Raw genomic sequence first — 22,344 nt, forward strand, 5'->3', positions numbered from 1 at the left:
AGAACTGAAGGAGCCTGACCTGCAGAAGAGGGTGCATTTCTGTTCATGGCTGTTGAGCAATGTTGCCAGTGGTTTCTTGGATCTACTAATGCTTATCATGAGTGACGAGGCGTGGTTCCACCTGTCTGGGTACGTAAATTCCCAAAACAACCGGTATTGGTCGACAGAAAATCCACACGCAATCCACCAGGTACCCTTGCATAATGAGAAGATTGGTGTTTGGTGTGCCATTTCCGCCACACGCGTTATTGGGTCCATATTCTTTGAGACGACAGTGAACAGTGACGTGTATATGGGAATCCTGGAGGAGTATTATACACACTTGACCGAAGAGGAGCGTCAGTTATGTTACTTTCAGCAGGACGGAGCAACATGCCACACATCAGCTGCATCATTGTCCCTTGTACATGAGATGTTTACACCAGAGAGGACAATCAGCAAAGGCTTGTGGCCTCCTCGGTCACCAGACTTGTCCACGTGTGACTTTTACTTATGGGGACTGTTAAAGGAAAGAGTATACGAAACAAATCCACACACAATTGAAGAACTCAAGACCAGGATCCAGGATGTCACCAATAGCATTACAACACAAGAACTGACAAGGGTATATATGAATCTCCTCAATCGTGCTCACATGTGTGTTGAAGTAGGCGGAGGACACTTTCAGCACCTGCTGTGAAGGCTGCTGTGAAGGTGAGTAGTCATATTCAATACATTACATTTCATTTATGTGTTGTAGTTAATCATATTCAATACATTACATTTCATTTTATGTGTTCACTTTACTGGCCGGTTTTACGTGCCGCACCCTGTAGAATTAATATCAACTTACCTTCTCCATTTTCAGCGCCTGACGTGTGCAACGACTACCCACACAACGAGCTCACGTGACTTCCGGTGCTGTGGTGGGCAGTTTCCTTTTGTTTTAGCTCACTTTCACTAGATTGCAGCCCTTGCTTCACAAGATAAGTAGGAGTCTCAATTTAGGTGCCTATCCTCATATTTCGAGTTCTTACGCTATTAGTTGTTCCTCCAAGCCTTCAGCTTGTCTACAATTGTCTGCAATGTAGAGTAGTGATGAGCGCAAGAATCTTGGTCTTGCAGTTTTTGCAAGAGTCTTGCACAAATAGCGGTACTATTGATTTTTTATAGAATGTGAAAAGGAAGGGGAGAAATCATTACATCTTTCACTTGAATTTCTTGGCTTCAGTAAAAATGCTGCTGGAGTGAATGTGTTCCCAGTAGTTTATGTAATCCGTGTTAGTCGATCGACCCTTGTAGCATACAGCTACAGTATATCGTTTTCTATAATCGATTTTTCGCGTTTTCTGTAGTTTACTCGTTTTCAGGGCACACAGGTGTCATTCTAATCAATGCTTGTTGCATACAAAGAAATGTATCATTGGTGTTGGTGTTGGATGTATTCCTGCATTTTTCAATCCAATGAGGGTTACGCATCGAGAAATCAGACAATATTCTACAGTTGTGTGTTATCCGGAGTAAACTTAAAACTTTGACCTTTGAGCTGGTAAAGTTTGTAGGCTCATCCCGAGATAAATACGGCAAAAGAGGTATTTACAGTGGAGTCCCACTAATCCGAACTAATTGGGACCGAATCATATTCGGATTAGCCAGAAAAATCGCGGTTTGAAGCGGGTGAACAGTGCTATAGTGTTGTAATACATAGCGTATAGTATTTCAAAACATATAGTATTTTCTAACTACAGCATATGTACTACTCTACTGGAAAAATGTTAAGAATGTTGGAAAAACTTGATGCCTTTATTTTTCCACGTACAGTACGTAGTTAAAAATCTTTCCGTTGGGAGTATTATTATCTTTATATTTAAAGAAAGTTTACTTTGTTTTCTACGAAAACATGTACCCATTTTCATCCTTTTAATTATTAATTTCCTAAAATTGCATATTTTCGCCACAAAAATTCCTTCTGGAAATGTTTGCACTAACCGGATGTTCAGATTACCGGGACTCCACTGTATTTTTCACCCTTCAGTTGCTTTCTTGAGGCAATCTGCTGACGAAACGTTATAAACGTCCAGTAAGGAACTGAATGCGAAATTGAAAAGCAACAAGAGTAAATGTGCAAACTCCGTCTATCTTTGGTCTTCCTTTGGTTACTTACTGGAGCACAGAAAATGACAATAAATTCGAACGGTGTTTAGAAGACGACCGAGAGCAAAATTCTATGCACTGTTACAAGGTATAAGAACTTCAGTGCTTGATTTACTTTGTTCATAATTTGATTCATTTAGACAGCCCATGATTGGTTTTTCGGAAATCATAAAAAGAATGGTTGTGTCCATAAGAAGCGGATAAGCGAAAAGTAAATTAAAACATTTTATGGCCGCGGTGGCTCAGTGGGAGATTTCACCTCTGTTGCATGGGGTCGGTGGTTCGATCCCAGCTTGCGCCATGTGAACTTTTTTGGTAGACAAACACCGTGTACGTGTGGTTGCTCGGGGTTTTTCCGTTTCCTCCTACTTTCTTCATTCTATCATTCTATTTATTTCTCATCACCATCTCCTTTAGCCTTGGTTAATAACCGTGGGACGTTAATCTAGATATTTCATTTCATTTCAAAACATATTAGTGCTGTTCTTCTAAAACTGAAGAGAAATGTACTGTTGAATATCGGTAATTCCGTACTCCATAGGTGCCGACTACATGGGTATGGCCTTGGCTTCGAGGCTCAAGCTTCCGTTGGAAATTTTTGATGTGTGCTCATAAAATTAATATAGAAATAACATTTTCATGACATTGAAGAAAAATGAGTACATGTGGCCGTAAGTTTGATTTCATGAGCGAATGCTTCTACGTTGAATAATTGTTTATCAATATAACTTTTAGTCTCCTTAGGTATACGGCATATCGAGGATTGAGCGATATAACATTATACAACAATAAATAATCCATATTCAGAAGTGAGAGTGATTTTTGAGAGTTATTTAAAATAACTTGGAGTTTGATGCCGTTATTTTGTATTTCTAACGTAGGTCAAAAATATCTATATAATTTAAGTTTACACAAAAGATACGGACAGTTTAGTTTTCAGTTTTCACTCAAATTATTCTGAAATATTAATACGTTTGATTATAATTATTATTATTTTAATTTTTCTCTATCTTTTTGGCCAATATTGCTAAACATCATCATCATCATCATCATAGCTATTCTGCCACTATTGACAGGTCACTTGCTGCAAATGAAAAGTTTCGATGTACGTTGGTCCCGTAGCTTGTCTCTTCGTCTTGATGTAGTAATTTTCTGTTTTAATATTTTTCTTTAACTATAGTCTCCTTTTTCCCTCCCTCTCTTTCCTTCCACTATACCCTCTGGCACGTCCTTCATAATACGGTTCCAATGTTCCAACCTGAGCCAATGTTCCAACCTGTTCCTCTTTCTCATCTTAATTACATTTAAAATTCTTCTTTTCTCCCCTACTGCTACTATTTCTAACACATCATTCGTTTTCAGTTAAACCCAGCTAATTCTCTCCTTTTTTCCTCCATGCCCACGTTTTGAAAGCCTTCATTTCTTTCATCGCTTTTGAGTAATTCCATGTTTCTGCCCCATAGAGTACATATTAGAATCAGTAAAACAAAATCTCAATATTTAATTGGATGTTTGTTCAATACAAAGATGAGCTAATCGCGATTGAAAAGAAAAAATCTGACGTCTTCAGAGTGTAAAAATAATTTTGCAATTCATTATATTTCAGTAATCTGTGCCGTCTTGATTTTCTTTCATGCGTCTTAGGAGCAGGGTACCCAGTTTGGGAACTAGTGGAGTATTGAATCGGTTAAAAATTATAAAAAAGATTACGAAACGTTGCGAATTAGCTTTTAAAGTAGTGAAGCGTGGGCACCTATTGGAAAAAAATAAAAAATAAATGTCATGACCTATGTTGTACACTATCGTCATACTTATACGAAGGTAAACTATATTATATTTAGAAACATACATTGTATTTCTGTTACTATTGGCGCATTGTAGAATTTATTATCCCTTATATCCAGAGTAAAAATTACCTACGAAAAGCATAAGATTTCTTAAAAGCAAGACTTGCAAGACTTGTAAGCAACACCAAGACCAAGACCAAGACCAAGGGTTCCAGTGCAAGACCAAGGCCAAGACTGGATGTGGAAGACCAAGACAAGACTAAGGCCACCCGGGTCTTGGTCTTGGTCTTGCATTTTCTCATCACTAATCTCATCATATATTTTGGTATCAGGTATAAGGCATCGTAGACAGCGACAACTATTAGTCTGCTAACTATTGTGAGCTATTGGAAATTAGCATGACTGTGAGACTGAGGAGTCTGAAGGATTATAATAATCAAGTTTAACGAGGATTAAAAATATTACAATATTTTTCCTAGATGTTTATGCAATCTGTGACTCTTAAATGTTTTGAAGTTCGCATCATAGCGTTACGTTACACACACTGATGTGTTTTCGCTTGATGATATATTTGCAGATAATACATTCCAGAAATTAGTTATATCATGGGCATCTTGTGCAGTTAAATATTGGTCTAGGAATTAATTCGTGCGGTTTTACAAAAGATGGCGTAACTAGCTTATTGTCCCATAGTTTCGTTGATCCAAACATGCGTTGAAAACTACTCTCATTGAGCATCTTGTTTAGTATATGTCAGTTGCTTGAAGCGGAAACAACAACATTTTTTCTTCAACTGAAAATGGCGCATTTTGTGCCTGATAAAGTGTTTTTGCGGGGAGTTATTCTTCATTGCTTTAACATGGAGAAAAGTGCTACCGCAAGTCATCATATTTTAGTGGAAGTTTTTGGTGACCATGCTCTAGCTGAGCGAACGTGTCAGAAGTGGTTTGCACGGTTTAAAGGTGGTGATTTCAGCTTGGAAGACCAAAAGCAATTTGGACAGCCAAAAGAATTTGAAGATGAAGAATTGAGAGCATTGCTTGATCAGGATTCGTGTCAAACGCAGGACGAACTTGCAGAAGCATTTGGAGTTGAGCAAACAACAGTTTCCAAACGTCTCAAAGCCATAGGAATGATTCAAAAGATGTCTTATTGGGTTTCACATGAATTGAAAAGAAAGACGTTGAAAGAAGAAAAACCGTTTGCGAATTGCTGCTTCAAAGACAGAAAAGGAAGGGATTTTTGCATCGAATTGTAACTGGTGATGAGAAGTGGATTCATTACGAGAATCCTAAACGAAAAAAGGCCTGGGTTAAGCAAGGTGAACCAGGTCCTTCACAACCGAAACGAGATATTCATTGTGCAAAGGTTATGCTGTATATATGGTGGGATTTGAAACGTGTGGTGTACTATGAACTTCTGAAACTTGGTGAAACTATTAATGGACACCGCTATCGACAACAATTAATGCGTTTGAAGCAAGCTCTGGCCTGAAAACGACCAGAATGGAATAACAGGCATAATAAACTTATTTATCAAGATGATAACGCTCGACCATATGTCGCAAAACCGGTCAAAACCTATTTGGAAAATGTCGGATGGAAAGTGTTACTCCACCCGCCATATTCACCAGACACTGCTCCGTCTGACTACTACTTGATCGATTGCATGAATAACGATTTGATTGGACAACGGTTCACTTCTTCAGAAAATATCGAAAAATGGATCTTTGATTAGATTGCGTCAAAAGATGAGGAATTCTTTCGACACGGAATCCGTAAATTGCCTGAAAGATGGGAGAAAGTAGTGGCTAGCGATGGACAATATTTTTGTTAACGTATTCATTTACTTTGTTTTTGAAATAAAGCTTCATTTTTTATTAAAAACCGCACGAATTAATTCCTAGACCAAAATAATATAAGTTAAGTAGGAAGTAACTCCATTTCAAAGAACTTTATCTCCTTTCATCTGGATTTATTTTGCGTATGAATAGAACTATGTTACTTCTAGACATAACTCTGAATAATCGAAGTGCTGAGTTGTCTTGCACTGAACTTCAGATATTGCTGTTAACAAATACTGCAAATTTTACTTTTGAGCTCTAGCAACAGTAAACTCTGTCGCAACTATCAAATGGCGCGAAAGCTTAATCTTAAATTCAAGCAAACATAACTGTCTTAATTTTTAAAAAAAACTTGTGACTTACTCTTTACTGTTAATTTCCAGCAAATTGCCATTAGAATTGTTCGTATTGCTAAATGGAAACAACTATTTTAACGGATAAAAGTAGATTTAATAGCAAGTGACTTCTCGCCTACTTCTTATCTAATCTACTACTTGCTTAGAAAGTACTATAGTATTGTGATATTGAATGTATTCTCTTTTTTTCAGCAGCGGGATTGTATAAAACTGGAAGCCAAACCACACAAGATTCCATGTGGAATTAGATATGCGATTGCTGCATTAATAGAAGAATGTTTGCCCACCATGAGAGAGTTTAGCATGAGATATGCATCACCGTGAATTAAACCTAGAGCTCCCCTATCAATTAAACAGAACATGAATCAATGAGAAGAAAGTGTAATTGACAGGAGAATTTGATTTAATTTCTACTAAGGAGAGACAGTGTAGCAAGTGATTTCATTAAGTTTCATCGTTTCATTTATCTAAATAATTTACACTGTTTAACACTTTACTAACTCTTTCCGTTACGTATTTAAGGTGTTTAGAAGTTAATTCCATATATTTTTGTTGGAACCTTAATAACTGTTAAAATGTGAAGCTCAGTAGCTGTACTAAATTCAACTATCCTTAAAAAAGTTTGTACATAAAACCTTTAGAACTCGTTTAGAATAGATTCATACTATCTGGATATGCACAGCCTTGTCATTATATGCTGTTCCGTGAAAAATTAAATAAAATTTTGAATTTTCACGTCCCACGTTTATGATCTTTAGAAAAGCAGACTGACCATTAATGGAAGTGAGTGATCATGAAAGGGTTAGTGGAATCAGAATGTGGGAGAAAAAGGGGAATCCCGAAAAAAAAAACACGCAGACACGCTGTTGTCATCACAAATTTACATGGCCTGGAATCGAACAAAGTAAACTTCGCACGGCAGGTGAGAGATTTACTACTGAGTCACCGCGTTCTTCCCCTCGAACGTTGTTTCCTGTACATTTATCAGTCAAATACATAGAACTGAATTTTGCATATCGTATCGGTGAATACATTATCTATAGTAAATACACAAATCACTCAATTATTTTATGCAATATGAACTAACATCGAAAAATACTTATTACTGTGCAGTGGACAATTATTACTAATGAAATGAAATAATATCTTTCAGTTTTACGTCCCACGATTATGCCGGTGAGGCTAAAGGGGGCGATAATGATGAGAAATGAATGCAATGATAGAATGAATATAGTGGGAGGAAATGAGAGAACCCCGAGAAAACCCACACACGTGGTGTTTGCCCACCATAAGTCCACTTTCTGCGAGCTGGGATCGAATCAGGGTCCCCCAAGCACCAGAGGTGAACGTTCTACCACTGAGTCACCTCGGCTCGCACAATTCTTACTATTGACTTAAGAGTACCAGTATATTTATTCAAATATCAAGGTGAGTGGTCCATGCTGTTTTCGTATGAGAATAATATAGAGCTCCTTCGTGGCTAAGCGGTTAGCGTACGCGCCTTTGGCGTGGGAGACTCGGGTTCGATTCCCGGCGGGAGCTCGTGTGGTTCGGATTCCACGTTAATCAGTAGGTCCACGTCTCATATAGCCTCGCTGCTGAACGGGACGCTAAACTAAAATCAACTCAACTCAAACTCAACTCGTTTGAGAATACACTGCTGGTCTATACATACATATATATATATATATATATATATATATATATATATATATATATATATATATATATATATATATATACAGAGGTTGTTCAAAATACGTTTGGCCGATTTCGTTCCTTCCCCCTCCCGGGCAGAATGGACTCACCCGACCTGGCTCGTGGCGTCCTGCAGTGTTGTGCAGTGGCTTCCTGGGAACGGAGTTGTTTTTCCGCGCGGACGACAATAACGCACAAAACAGGACCATTGTTGTGAGTGTTGTATTAAATTTGTTTCCAAGTGTGTGGGTTTCCGCTCTGTGACAAAATGCCGCCCAAACTAAGCCGGTTTGGAGAAGGCTATGTTGAGGCTCTTTATGGCGCCCACTTTCGTGCTTCTGTCATTATAAAACAGTGCAAGGAGAATGGTTGCAACATCAGTTTGAGTGGAATAAAAAATGTTATTAAAAAGTACAAGGGCAATGAAGCTCCACCATTTAGATCACCAACGAAGTTGCCTGGAAGCGGGAATGCACCAAGGCCACCTCCATCATGCAGAGGATACTTCGCAAAATGGCAATGCAAGAAAATCCGCCAACACAAAGGTGTATGGCTAATCGTCTTAACGTGTCTTTGTGGACTGTGAGCCGGACGTTACACCAACTCAAACTGGAAAAAGTCATGAAAGCTCGCGGCCATCTTCTCACGGATGCCCACCAAAAGGAACGAAAGTGTAACGCCCGGAAGCTGTACGAACGGCATCTGACAAAACAAAGATGGATGTACGTCGTAACGCTCGATAAAGCATGGATTTACCTTTCCGACTGCGGCAAACTGAGAGCCATCATGTACCGAGAGAAAGGCGCCAAGAACTTCAGAAGGTGGGTCCGTATCTGCTAAGAATGTTCCCAAAAGGTTTCATGGTCGTTACTGGCTATTGTTACCGAGGTAAACAGAATATTCATAGGGTGACAAAGAACTGCAAAATAAATTCGCAGTATTTTGTAGATCGCAGTATTCAGGAGCAGATCATGCGGCCGATCTACGAACATGAGATTCCAACAATGTACGGAAATGACGCCAATCTGGTGCGCATTCACATGGACAAGGTCTCATTACATACCTCACAATCGTCCCTCGCATTCTACAGGGAGATGGAGGAGGCAAGTGGTATACAGGTGATACCTTTCAATGACGTACCTGTTAAATCTCCAGACGCAAGTCCTATGGACTATTGTGGATTTGGATTGCTGAAGCGGGCTTTGGGAAAACGGCGTGTGACAACTGTGGAAGGACTTTGGAAAGCTGTGCAAAGGGAATGGGACAAGATTTCCCTCCCAGTTCTTCAGAGAAGCCTATTACAGTGGAAATTACGCTGTCGGGCTATTGTTAGGAACCAAGGAAACACATCAAGCACTTACGGACCTGTCGCCATGGATTCTTCTAAATTTTAGGTAAGTCGAAATTGGCCAAATGTAGACTGAACAACCTCTCTCTCTCTCTCTCGCTATATATATATATAGGCCAGCAGTGTATTCTCAAACGAAAACAGCATGGACCACTCACCTTGATATTTGAATAAATATAGGTTTACTGGTACTCTCAGGTCAATAGTAAGAATTGTGCGAGCCAAGTGTGTTTCAAAACAATACCAACAACGTTTCGTAGATGCTTCCTGACACCAAGATAAGACAAAAAGTATAGACCAACCTTGGTGCACAAATGCTTCCTTTCGGAGTTATAGGCTGCCGAAAACGTGAAAAAAATAACTTTAAAGATCCATAGCTCCAAAACTATGGAACCTACCGTAATCGGGTCAAGACTTTACTATGGAACTAATATGTGCTCTATCCAAAATGCACGCCTCAGAATTCTGCAGTACTTCCGCAACAATTTTTATAGAGGTAGTTAGTGAGTAGTTCAGATTATATGCCCGTAACCAAACTGCCTGTACAAAAATTGTTACGTGGGTAATTTAAGATTCTGAAACATTTATTTTTGAATAGAGCACATATTAGTTTCTAAGTGAAGTCTTGACCCGACCACTAGGGTTTTGCAAAAAATTTTTTTGCGAATATTTATTGTGCCCCCCTACCATATTGTTACAATTACTGAGACAAAATTGTGTGCTAATTTTCAGGTCTGTAGGCCACGTTTTGACTCCCGCCCACCTCAAAGATAGTTTTCAGTTGAAAGCGCACATACATAACACGAAGTGACTTTTTTTAATGTTTTATCTTTTTTCTTTACAGATTATAACCAAGGCAGAAATGAGTAAAAGTATGGAAAAAGAACCACCTCAGGACGCGGTTCCTCCAATTTCATCGACACCAGACCGGCCAGTGCTTCGAAAGGATGACAAACAAATGTCTGAAGCATGGCTCTTAGGTAATTTATTGCAAAATTTGACTCCGAGGAAAGGATCTCAATTGCCCATCACTGGGGATGTGCTTCGCTACTTTCTTTTTCTCAATCGTGAACCCATGCAGAAAGATAAAAGAGGTGATGTTATAAAACACGTTATTCTGAAAGCTGAGCAATTTTGGGAACTTTCTGGCATTCCTGTCACTGCTATCAAATCGGGACATTCCAAAGCAAAACTCAATAAATTAATTGTGCAATACGAGAATCTGCGGAAACATGAAACAAGAAAGAACTTCCCAGCTGAGTGTGGAAGCTTTCTCAAACCTCTTCGTCTACTCTTTGACATAGCGCACGACAATGCTATTTCTATTATCGAACATGACAAATGTAGAACTAGGAAAATGGTTCTGGAAGATGTGCACTTCTTAGAAGATCAACGAACATGTCGGAGACGAGGTGGTCTTGATAAGACACATTTTGTGAAAGTTATGAGGAAATTATCTCATCATGAAAAGGTAATTGAGCGTGCTGCGAGAAAGAAGCGTCGCCAAGAAGAAGCTTCAACAAAGATAAGCACAAATACTACCCTGGAACTTGATGACATTGATAGCCTTGATTTAAGTGATGAGGATAGCTTGCAAGTTGAACCTGAACCAACTGACGATCTTCTGTTTGTATTTCCATCAGCAAGCAAGGGCGCAGCTGGTACAGTACTGTTCGTAGAAGAAGTACATTGATTGATTTGAAATTATCCAGAAATCCATTTACAAGCCATATCATATCAACTACGGGGGACAGGCTTAATCTGTCAAGTGGTCAACGAACAGCATTTGTGGGAGCAATTCTTACAGAAGAAGGAGTTCCATTGGAAAAATCTACTCTTTTAATTAAAAGCACATGGACAGCAGATAAAGAAGTTAGAAAATCATTCGCGTAAACAATTAATACTACGTTCATAGCACCGAAGCACTCAACACTACATTGGGATGGTAAATTGCTTCCAGACATCAAAAAAAGAAAACAAAGAAAGATTAGCGATTCTGGTATCTGGCATCCCAGGCTGTGAAGAAGGCAAAATTCTTAGTATCCCAGTAATTACAAACACAACAGGTGAAGAACAAGCAAGAGCTACGTTTTCCCTTGCAAATGAGTGGAATGTTTCAGATAATGTAAGATCCCTTGTTTTTGACACTACAGCTTCGAACTCAAGATGGAAAATTGGAGCTTGTGTTCGGTTGGAAAACCTCTTTGACAAGAAATTGTTTATGTTAGCTTGTCGGCATCATATAGTTGAAACAATCCTAAGTTCTGTTCACAAAGAATTGTTTGATGCAACATCAAGTCCTGAAAACTCCGAGTTTATTCAATTCAGAGACTCTATTTGGTCAACTATTAACACAGAAGCTGGTATTAGGACCCTGGAAATCAAAGACAAGAGCCTGAAACTCACTATGAAAAATTCTAAACAAGCACTAAAAAGAATACTTTTTACTTCAAATGAAAATAACTTGCTACCTCGTGATGACTATCGGGAGTGTGCTGAATTGATGTTGATACTTCTGGGTGAGATACCTGGAAGAGGAATACACTGGCTGAGAGGAGCAGCGCATCATGCTCGATGGATGTCATCCATTTTGTATCCTGCAAAGATGTTTGCTTTCAGTGCTCAAGCAGGATATAACAAGGACATGATTAGTAAATTGGAAGCACTATGTAAATTTAATGCCCTATTCTACGTTGTAAACTGGCTCTCTTCATCCATTAGGGCCAATGCAGCGTATAATGATCTCAAGCTATGGCAAGACTTGAACAAGTATTGCAAGTATGATCCACAAGTTGCAAATGCAGCCATAAAAGCCATGGAAAGGCACTTCTGGTATTTAACCGAAGAGTGTGCTGTGTTCACTCTATTTTCGAACAGACTTTCCTCTTCAGAACGATAATAGATTGCTCGAACATTGCTCCGAATTCTTCGGCCAAAAAAGTTTGAAAGGGGCCATCCAATTTTTCCTATTCTTAGCCAAAGTACAAAACTATCACCCCTTATTGGGCCTAAATCCTGGTTTTTGTTCCACAGCATGGGAATTGACGCTGACTGGCTAGGAAAACCTGTTAGTGAGTGGCACAATGATCCCGATTACCAAGAAACTGAGATATATGTGCAGCATGTCAAAGTGGTGAATGATATGTCGGAACGGGCTGTGAAACTAATCCAAGACTTCTCAACACGTGTTACCAATGATGAAACACAAAAACAGTTTTTATTGCACCTGGTCGAATATCACCGCAAACAAATACCTAACTTTCGAAAAGAGACATTAAAGAAATTGACATTCTCCTCCACAAAATCTTAAACCAAGTCATTTGATGTGATTCTATATATTATGTAGTACTCTATTACTAAACTTGTTTCTGTATGCAGCTGACCTTCTCTGTATAAAAGCAAGTCTTATACAAGTAAAATGCTGTATTTTTAATTTATGTAGAAAGATATTTTATTTGAATTCAAAATACATTACAAAATGTGTTATTATTAGTATATAAATTGTGCAGTTTCTCCTCTGCATAACAAATAGTCTTTTACATTACTGTACTTCTAATTAATGTAGAAACATTTGAACTCGAGATACAATGTTACCAAACTTGTTATTCTTAGTATACGCTATGTAATTTTTCTTCTTTGTATAGCAAACAGTCTTATACATTACTGTATTTCTAATTAATGTAGAAACATAATATTTTCTTTTAATTCAAGATACATCTACTATATATTACCAAAATTGTTACTATATATGTAGTTTGTCTTCTCTGTCTAACAAACATTTCCATATTGCTGGGTTTCAAATTAATGTAGAAACTTAGATATTTTATTTGAATTCATGGTACAATAATCTTTAATGTTATCAACTAAAATTATATAACTATGAGTACTTTTTAAAATATTTTCATTATTGAAAATGTTTTTACATAATTTTTTTTAGCCAAATATAAGCAATTATATTTAAATATTTAAGTCCATATGCTAGTATTTTGTAGATAAGACTACCTGTTACAATCATATTGTATAAATGCAAAAATATTGCATAGTTTTTTACGTTATCGTGTTACAAGTGAGAGGAATTACGCCCGAAAATACGTTTTTTTTTTTTTTTTTTTTTTTTAGAAATATGTTTTAAAATTTTCTGATGCTATTAAAAACCAATACATCTCACTAAAAGTGTCACTGCAAAAACAAAATTAAGAAAATTTTTAGCAAAAATCCTCCTATGTAAAAATCTTTTCACTTGAAAATGTAATCTAAAGTAAAAAAATGAGAATCTATAATTTCAAGATATTTAATGTTCATAAGGATATATGTATAAGTTAAGTAAATATTTAATCGTTGTTGGGCGGGGGTCAAAACATCACCAAATGACCTAAAATTTGGTGTGCATCCAGATTTTGCCAGTTGAAACAACATAGGAGGGGGGCACCATACAACTTTTAAACTTTCAATTTTCCCATACTTACATGCAATGCCCTACCGACCACGATAGGTCCCATAGTTTTGGAGTTATGAACCTTTAAAGTTCATTTTTTCATGTTTTCGCAGCCTGAAGCTCCGAAAGGAAGCATTTGTGCCCATAAGTTGGTCTATACTTTTTGTCTTATTTTGGGTCGGTGTTGTTTTAAAACACCCTGTATACTTCATAGTTTATCATACATTCTACCCTGCATCCAGAAAATGGAAGACGCCAAGGGAAAAATTGAATCACGTCCCGCTTTCAAACTCACTGCACCCATCCTACTTTTCTTGTCCTATTTTCCTCTCCTTTTGCGAAGGAAATACAAGAACACTTTTCCAAGAGAGAGAGAGAGAGAGAGAGAGAGAGAGAGAGAGAGAGACTCAAGAGAACGTAAAGTAAGTTAGTTCCGCTTAAGTTTTTGTTCTTTACACATACACAGACAACACTACAGGCTACAAATAGGACTTCAAAAAAATTAACAAGCTTAGTCTCTCTTATTCGTCTTTTTGTTCCTTTGTTTGCGGAAAAATATGAAGAATTCTTTCTTTAGCTCCTGGAAAACATGCCATTCCGTAAGCACGCAGTATTTTCTTGTTGTCTATCTTATAGGATAATCGTTCAACGTTCATCAAGACTTGAACAAGGAAACCAATTTGCGGCTAACAAGATTGGACCCTTCTCCTTTAAAACGAGTCTTAATTTTTTGTCGTTTTTTTTTTACATTCTATAAACTTTAGAAATTAAAATGAGGTCATTTTTGCTTTCGTTGATAGAGAGAACATGAACAAAAATAGTAGCTTTCTAAAGAATTGGGAAAAGGGAAACAATACGGAAGTAGAAAACTCAAAATAGAAAATAGAAATAAAAATAGAGCTATTTGAATAGTTTTGCAAATTCAGAAATATTTAAGATGAGAAAAATAACTGCAATGAGGAAGAACCGTACGGAGAAAAGAATTCGAGCAGAGGATTCAGGATGAAAGCCACACTCGAAAGACGCTCTCTCTTTTTTTTTTTAACGATCATTAAGTTTTTTTTTATAACGAAGTTGAAATGCTTATAACGACTAAACAAATGATAATAGTTAATAGTGCAGTTGTTAGAATGGTGTTAATTGCCTGTTCCATCAACATATTATTCTTTTTGATTGGAAGTCAAATATATTTCATATATTGATTGTAGTTCTGTATCTATAGAATACCGGACAGTCGAACGACAGTGAAGATATTGAGGAAGAAAATGTTATTTAAATACACTTGTATAAGTTACTAGTTGAACATTTTGTAATATTTATGGTGAAAATAAACTTATATATTTTAAAACGAAATATCACTTTGCTACCGCCAAAACTAGTTGAGTGCTGAAAATACTAATTTTTTGTGATATGTTTATAATTTATCAAATTGTGAAAATAAATAAGTTGTTAATAATGTAATAACTTCAAAGTCAGTGGTAGAAGTGAGACGGTATGCGGTGGTATGCCATACCACCTCTGTTTTTACAGTAATGAAGACATACCGTCTCTGGTTTGTCAGTGATCAAGACAATATTTACATAGCCGGTATGTTGAGTCAAAATCATAATAAAACCAATCATATACATTTTTTCCAAATATGAGAAAGGATTTGCACCCTCAGAAATGAGACATAATTTCTCGCTTTTAAGTTACTGTTTCTCAAAATGATTTGAGAAAGTCGAAATCTCGCTTTTAAGAACGTATTACTCGGTGCACAGATACGAAACGGGTGTTTTCAAATACGAGGATTTTTTCCTCGAATTTAAAAAAAACATTTTTAACAGTGTAGATTGTTCAGAAAGTAATTGCTCTTATAATTATTTTATGTTATTTTATATTTATTTATTTTTGAGCTCGGCCGGATAGTCGTGAGTCTACTATATTTATTGACATATTTATCATTGTAAGTTCTACATCAAGCTACAGTATTGACTACATTATTATTTTTTTATGTCAAGGCCAAGGCTTTTCAAACTAGAGATACTTTGATTCTGACCACAATATACTGTATTCGGGGTCGTCTTAACTCATCGGTCAAATAGACACTTGCCCGGGGGCCCCACGAGCATTAAGGGTCCAATGCTAATCTGTGTATGTCAAATGACTTACCATAAATAAATACTACAACACAGTAGTTTCACTACATTAAACTATTAAATAATATTTGCTGCAATGTTTTTATGTTACAAATGGATACAAACGTGATTTGTGTCTGATTTATTAAGCCTTGGTTAGTGTTGGAGTCGCCTCTCCCATAGTGCACCACATGCTTGTAGGCTCATCGATATTTTTCTGTAAGTGGTTGTCGTAGAGACCCAGCACACTGGTTTGTCCAGGTGTTCTTAATACTGTTAAGGCGACACTGACTGTGTTTGTAATATACGTACAGTCACGAAAGAAAGTACAGTGAAATCTGTCTACGTTGGCCACCATCGGTTCCACCAAAAAGTGGGCAAATTACACAGGTGGCCAACTTACAGAAAATAGGTGATTTGTGTATTTTTAGAATAGGATTTCTAGTATTACTTGATTGTAAAATTTTAATAAACAGTGGCACGACAGCTACTTATAAATAATGTATATAGAGTAATCATAAAAATACACAGTACTAGAAAATATTACTATAGTATGTTTAATATATGTGCCTGAAAACTAGTCTGGTACATTGGATTATTCGGATTGAAAACACAATAGCACAAACAACCATGAAATAGAAGCGTATGTATGCAGTTTATTGAAATTGATATTATAGCACACTGAGTTATTCAAATGAAAACAAAAAAGCTAAGTTATAAATTGAGAAATGTATATGCAATTTATATGACTTCTTTTCAGTTGTTACTGAATGGTGGTTTATTCTAGACGTATTTGTTTTATTCTTTTTGGCAGATATGCAAATTCTAATATTGTAGTTAACTACCTCTTGTTATGAGCTAGAAGTGTTTCCCTCGGAGCAAAAGATGTTTTGAGAGAATCTTGAGGGAATTCATATCTCAAAAACTCCGCTATCTTTTGACAAGCCGACAGGTGCCAATAGTTGACAATTGAGATGGTTAGTTTTAACCTTGAGAATTTTCCGGAATTACTAAAGCTCCCCACCGATGAGAGGAACTGATATAGCTAATGGTTTTACCAAAACAGACAGGCTAAACAAATACGTACAACCATTTCCTGAATTCCTGTACGTGCTTTTTCTTATTCACGTCTTCCTTCACCACCCCTTTATCAGGGTAGTGTTCTGGCCATTGACCTCCAAGAGCAAATCGCGAGAATCCTTGCTTCTTTTCTCCAGTCACAAATACAGAACATCTGTCTCTCATATGGGAATTCGAAAGAGTTAAGAAAAATAACAAAAATGTATTTTGCGTGGCCAAGATACGCAGGTAAATTTATCATTATCATCATAGGATAAACATTGCTTCAGTGTGGCCAACTTCCAAGATAGACAGGTGGCCAACTTATAGAGTAGTAAGTAACGAATGTCTTATGGGGAAATGTAGGTTCAAGACGAACTAGGCCAAGATAAGTAGGTGGCCAAGTTGGCAGGTTTCACTGTATTCTTCAGTTGACAAATTTCTTTTCTTAATAACTCAATAAATTAACCTATTACAGTACCGATTTTGGCAAGTTATCAAATTATCGTTACTATCTTATGAATAACAACAAAAAGATTCAAATTAATTCATTTGTTCCCGAGTTGTTGGGAAAAGAAAATGTGTCAACTGTCAACTGTCAAATACTTCCTTTTCCGTGTGTACAACCACAGGAAACTGTATTAGTTTGCTGTGGAGGAAAATCTACTGCGTTATGTGGAGGAATTCGAGAAATTGTTCTTGATTTGTTGATCTATTAAGTAGCTACGATTTTCATCTTTTGATTCGTATAAGCATTGAATTTTTAGTTCTTAAGAAGTGCACTATTAAATGGGCAGCAGGAGTATCATTGATGGCTATACACATTCAAATATTACTGAAAAATGATCTTGGTGCTTGGCATGTTGCTAAGAAACTTCTACAATAGTTAACTATTGGAAGCTGATTATTTTTTCTTTTTTTAAAAAAATCAATTATACAGTGCAATGAATTTTGTAAAGTTAATTAAGGGAACACAATTTGATGGCAGGAGAAAACATCGTTATACATTACCAACTAGGTTTTAAGAATATAGATAACATGTAAAAGGAATAATGTGGTATTATTGTCTAACTACTTTTCTTAATTAATTTATAAAACTTTAAATTTTAATTAATTTTATGCTCTTGTTTCTGGAAAGAAGTTGGAATTAACATTATCAATACCCGGAAAAACTCAAAAATACTATGAAAACCTTTTAAATTATTTTAAAACCTGAAGTTTACTTTTAATACAAAGCAAGTTTTAAGATGGATTGTAAATCTAAGTTCACATGTACATTTGTATTATAAAGGGTACAGATAACACTATTGGTGGCTACAAGCCAGAGGCGTATATAAATCCCTTCTTTCTGCAAGAACAGAAAGAATTCCTGTTTATCATATGAAGATACATTTCTAAATCTCTTATATCTTGAAGTGATATGAACTTGGATATTTGAGCTACCCCTTCCCCTTGAGCAATGTTTCATTATCTTTTTGAATAGCAGTATTTATGTCTTCTCCTTTGTTCAAGGCAATCAATGTGCAGAATGGTTTACGTTAAAATACAGTTTATTTTTTAAACTCTTTAGTCAGAAAAGACAAGGAAAGACCTGAAGCAAATGGAGAAAATTTCCCACCGAATACCCCATGAAATTTCACTGCCTACATTGAGAAAAATCCGTTATCTGGACAGTTGAATATTGTACAAATATACGGAATCCGTATGTTTACTAGGAAATCTGTGCGGAGAATACCTTATCCATATTCAACATACGCACTGCCCTTTTCTTGCTTCAATGCTATATCACGACGCTGCAGGATGTGTGTCATCTAGCAACCTTCCGTATATTACATGAGTATACGTATTCTACATACTTCAGCTGTATGTTACATACTTCGGGTACAGTACATGTTATATATATATATATATATATATATATATATATATATATATATATATATATATATATATATATATATATATATATGTCCATCTGTATGTGAGATCCTTACCTCCTTTCTCACAGCTCTTTTTTTTTATATACGAGAAGTAGCCTACGTATAGATGGAACACTTATATGGAAAGTATAAGAAAACACACGTTCTCAGTTATACGTTTTGCTGCAAAATGTTATATATAGTCTTACCTTAAGTTCAGAAACCACAAGATTTACGCATTAACATACGTTTTTACGTAAGCCACATACGTTTTTTTTTTCTCTGTGTAGGAACAAGAAATTTCAAATGCGTCACAAACATGTCTATTTACGGTACTAATTAAGACATATTTTGCAACGTAGAAGAAAGGAAGAGACATTTAACTTCTATACATTTTATGATTATTTCTTCCATTTTCAATAAAGGCTGATAACACCGCAATCCGTACTTGATTACGGCGCTGCATATTTTATAGGATACTTTCGTATTCATTGTGATTCAGATAAAATGAAGCCATTTTACATTTAACGGGATTACCGCTTCTTTTCCTACTTTCCGTTTCAATAACACTTGATTTTTTTTTTCTTTAGATCTTTCATGGAGTTAGCTATAAAATTACAATATAATTCCTCTTAAGCGACAAGCTATAAAAAGAAAATAGCGCTTAAAAAGGGGTAGATTAGTAGCGGAGGGAAATGAAGATGAAAATGCGAATTGTTCTCGTGTAACTTAATGTAGAGTAGTTAAGTTAGATTGACGCTCATTCTTTTGGATACGTTCGTTTCCCATAAATGAATGGGTGACAAGAATGCTATAACTATTGGTGAAAAGCCACTTTGCTTTACATTTAAAAAGGAAGCTGTTATAGTCTTGCAGCTAAAATCACGTTCCAAAAAGATTCTTAAATCCATCGCAAACCAAGTTTATAAGTTTAATCGTAACCCAATTCTAGTAAAATCATGAATCAGAAATAAAGTTCGTAATATTCGTTCTTAGCTGAAGTTTTTCTTTCTAGAAAGATTGGAAATGGAAATCCATTTACTATAGGTATATAGTCCGACCATGATAACTTAATCATTGGCAACTAAAATTTAAAATATCCGAAAAACTATTACGTAGTTTAGTGAAGAAAAAGAAGACAAAAATGTAAATATTGTATTTTAGGCAAACTGTTATACAAGGATATCAATGGAATGTTTTTTTCAGTAGTAACAGCTTATTAAGTCTTAACAATTGCAGTTCCACAATGATAGAGCGATTTTAGGTCAGACTACATCTTTGATACACAAAATAATATAATTCAGTGGCGTCTCCTGACATAATTTTTCGGTAGCTCACAACCGTTAGACAATTCTAACTCTAGAATTCTTTTAGTATTCTAAATAAGCAAAACGATAAAAATCAATAAAGATAACCATATATACTTATACATAATAAAGTTACCCATTCATAACAAATAGTCCATTTCATTTATATATAAAATCAATTCTGATGTTCCTCTTGGCAGTCAATTTGTCAGTAACTGTTTTGAAATCTAGTTTTTAGCATTTCTTCTCTGTTGATGCTATAGCTAATGCATTGAGACGACTCTGAATTATGGCGTTTCTTTAAATGCTTCTTATATTCATTAATATGATAAAGTAACTAAGTTTTTGGGGTGGACACAGGAACATTTATTATGATTTGCATGAGTTTTGTTGTGTGCTTGAAGATTAATAAACCCTAATGTCTTTCTACGAATTTACCATCAATTTCAAAGCAATACACTAATGGCATCTGCATTAGACTCGAAACGTGAGCTATTTTGTGCACTTGATTCACCAGGTATACTGTTTTTTTTAACGCTAACGTGCAATGCATCAAATTATTTTGACAGGTGCGGAAAGGTTTATCCATGTGTTCTTGCACTGTTGTTTCTATACACTTCACGACTATTTATTTTGTATTTACGTTGTCTATCAGAGGTTAGAAAATAACGGACGAGATTTATAGTTTAAAAATAAGATTACTGTAACGTGCTCGATGCTCTCCCACCGGGCATTAAACCCAGGATTTGTGCACCAACCAAAAGCATACGCTAGTTAGAATACAAATGAGGAGGGCAAAACATTTCATGAAGACAACCAAACGACGGAAAAAGTCAGAGTTACCTGAATCTTCCTATTCGTAATGGAAACATACAGCATGTTCGAACACATTTACAATTTGATGCAATCAATCAAAGTGAGTAAATGTGACTTTTTTTCTACAAGATTATGAGCCTTGCTCGTAAAAATGATCATACGAACGAGTTCTGGTGGAATACTTGGTATGTTTACCAGCCGCGCACCCAGAAAATTTTGTTGGGATGGGTTCAAAGTTTCCAACAGCGGGGTCCAATATTAGAGGCACTACGCAATATGTAGTATTACCACAGGGTAATTATACACCCGAAAAACTATAGGACCTAAGTATTTATTATGCTATGCCACCTATGTTCTCAGAAAACATGATAGATTGTTTTTATAAGAAGAGAAAGAATACAGATGAAATGTAAGATCAAATCTTTAGACTACACTTATCAATTCACCGCTAAACAATTATCATTTATTTATGAAAATGTATAAATAAATCTCGAGTTACAAAGCTTTGGGAGGAAGGATCCAGTCCCAGCACAATATAATTAAGTTTCTTACAATTCTTATGCTTCTATACCTTTTCATCAGATACTCCAAGTATTACACCTTTCAGGTTTATTGCTAATTACTGATAATGATGAAAATTCAACTATAGTGCTGATTAGGTTTAACTTGAACAATGGACAATTATTAAATTATATATCTCTAATTACAATTCAATCTTTGATCATATCACACGTTTATTATTACCAACAACATTTATACAAGCACTAAACTCTCTCTTAAATTGAGGAGCACTTATTCCGTCATCTTATCATATATTACTCAGCTCCTAGCACAATAACTTATTAGCTATTACATTCTTAATTATCCATAAACAACATTCTAACATAGATCTTCTTCTATTAAACATCACATACTTGGCGTTAAAAACTTGTGTTTCTCGTTGCCAACCAACTTGTGTTTCTCGTTCATTTCCCTACAATTACCTTTAAATAACAGGCAAGGAAAGCAAAACAACAGTAATTTCATTTCATAATTTCAGCCATTTATTGCTTTAAATCAACTTTGAAATTTGGACACAGTTTAATTTTCACTAAAAGATAATAGTTAACTTTGGTTTAATATGTCTGTCCTGACTTCTTTCTAGCCTTTCATAATCCATCAGCGCACTAAATGACATACAGTAGTTTGCAATTGCTGAACATAATTCTCTACACAATAGGGCAATAATAAAATTTTTGCTACGAGAAATCTTCCGAAAAATGCTTCCGTGTCAAATAGGCCTTAGACTCACTAGTATTGAGAAAGTACCTTAGGAAAACCGAACAGTTCAAACCTTTCAAGGATATAATGGATGATATACGAAAATACACGGCGTATGTCCACCTAATGTTTTTATAGTTCAGCATATATTTACTTTATTTTAGAAATGTGACGGAAGTATAAGGATGGGTATAAGCTATATTTTTGAAAACGACCAAGCGTATATCTACCAAAAATTCTAGCAACATAACTGAATGATATGACAA

The 22,344-nt window shown here is 35.9% G+C and overlaps 1 protein-coding gene across 1 annotated transcript in view; it reads right to left on the reverse strand.

Moving 5' to 3' along the window:
- The window catches only part of LOC145662944 (uncharacterized), a gene marked incomplete in the record, with an annotated part of 1,119,390 nt that overhangs the window by 204,989 nt on the left and 892,057 nt on the right, over nt 1–22,344 (reverse strand).

Source organism: Thermobia domestica, chromosome 10, assembly GCF_964235325.1.
Source record: "Thermobia domestica chromosome 10, izTheDome1.hap1.1, whole genome shotgun sequence".
In the NCBI taxonomy this organism is placed as follows: domain Eukaryota; kingdom Metazoa; phylum Arthropoda; class Insecta; order Zygentoma; family Lepismatidae; genus Thermobia; species Thermobia domestica.